The sequence below is a fragment of the Corylus avellana genome, chromosome ca6 (assembly GCF_901000735.1).
Source record: "Corylus avellana chromosome ca6, CavTom2PMs-1.0".
Lineage (NCBI taxonomy): Eukaryota > Viridiplantae > Streptophyta > Magnoliopsida > Fagales > Betulaceae > Corylus > Corylus avellana.
In genome coordinates, this window is record NC_081546.1 from 25,319,174 (window position 1) to 25,320,098 (window position 925).

General features: G+C 32.3%; 1 pseudogene; it reads right to left on the minus strand.

Annotated features, from left to right (window-relative positions):
- The window catches only part of LOC132185438 (lupeol synthase-like), a 3,368-nt pseudogene extending 2,657 nt beyond the window's left edge, over positions 1-711 (minus strand).
- Positions 712-925: the final 214 nt, after the last annotated feature.

A 925-nucleotide genomic window follows, 5' to 3' on the forward strand; every position in this document is an offset into this window, starting at 1 on the left:
AGGTCCCTCTCCAAGTATTCTCAAGGCAATGTAGCTCAAAGCTTATCCAAACATTGTGCTGTGGTCCTCTATATGGAAGCCCCAACCTCCATCTTCGTTATATCCAACAAATACACAAATTTAAAAATTAGCCAATTTTTTAGTTTTCTAAGACTTTAAAGACACGAACTTATGTTCAAAAAAAAAAAAAAAAGAATAAAACATGATGATTATACAAGTATCAAATAATTTTCTTCTGGTGTGCTGGTGAAAAAATAGCATTGAGACCTCCAGTGATGCATAATGCCATTACCTGCACATCATAATAATACGAAATTAAGTTAGATTTAACAAATAAGTCACTGGATTGCATGTAAAATTACATACTTTATTAAAAATGCATGTGAGAATTAAGAAATGTAATAGTTTATGCAAGCATTTTTATATCTTAGTGAAAGAAAAATAAAACAAAGAATAAAGATGCATATATATATATATATTTGTATATAGAATGGTGAGAAAAAAACATACAAAGGGTTGAAGGAAAAACAAAGGGCCAGCAGATTCAGCAGGCCAGTGGCCATCATGTGCTTGAATGGAGGAATAAAAGATCAGTGTTTTTCTCATTGTAGTAATCATTACTTCCTCTATTATCACCTCTGTTTCTTTCACTTCCACTGGCGCTAGAATTGGTGGACATGGGTTTTCCTTCGTAAGCTGTGAGTTTTCCATATCAAACAGAGAAATGTTCAACTGGAAATTTTCTAGATTCTAACACAAATCACAACCATATGATCTTTTCATTGACACTGAACTTAATATCTAAATGTCTACATAAAAATATGAGTGTCGCAGTACTCTACTTTTACTACAAGTTTCTTAAAAACTAACGTGACAGTTTGCGTGACACTTATTATGTAGTCACTGAACAATTACGTTTACCTGT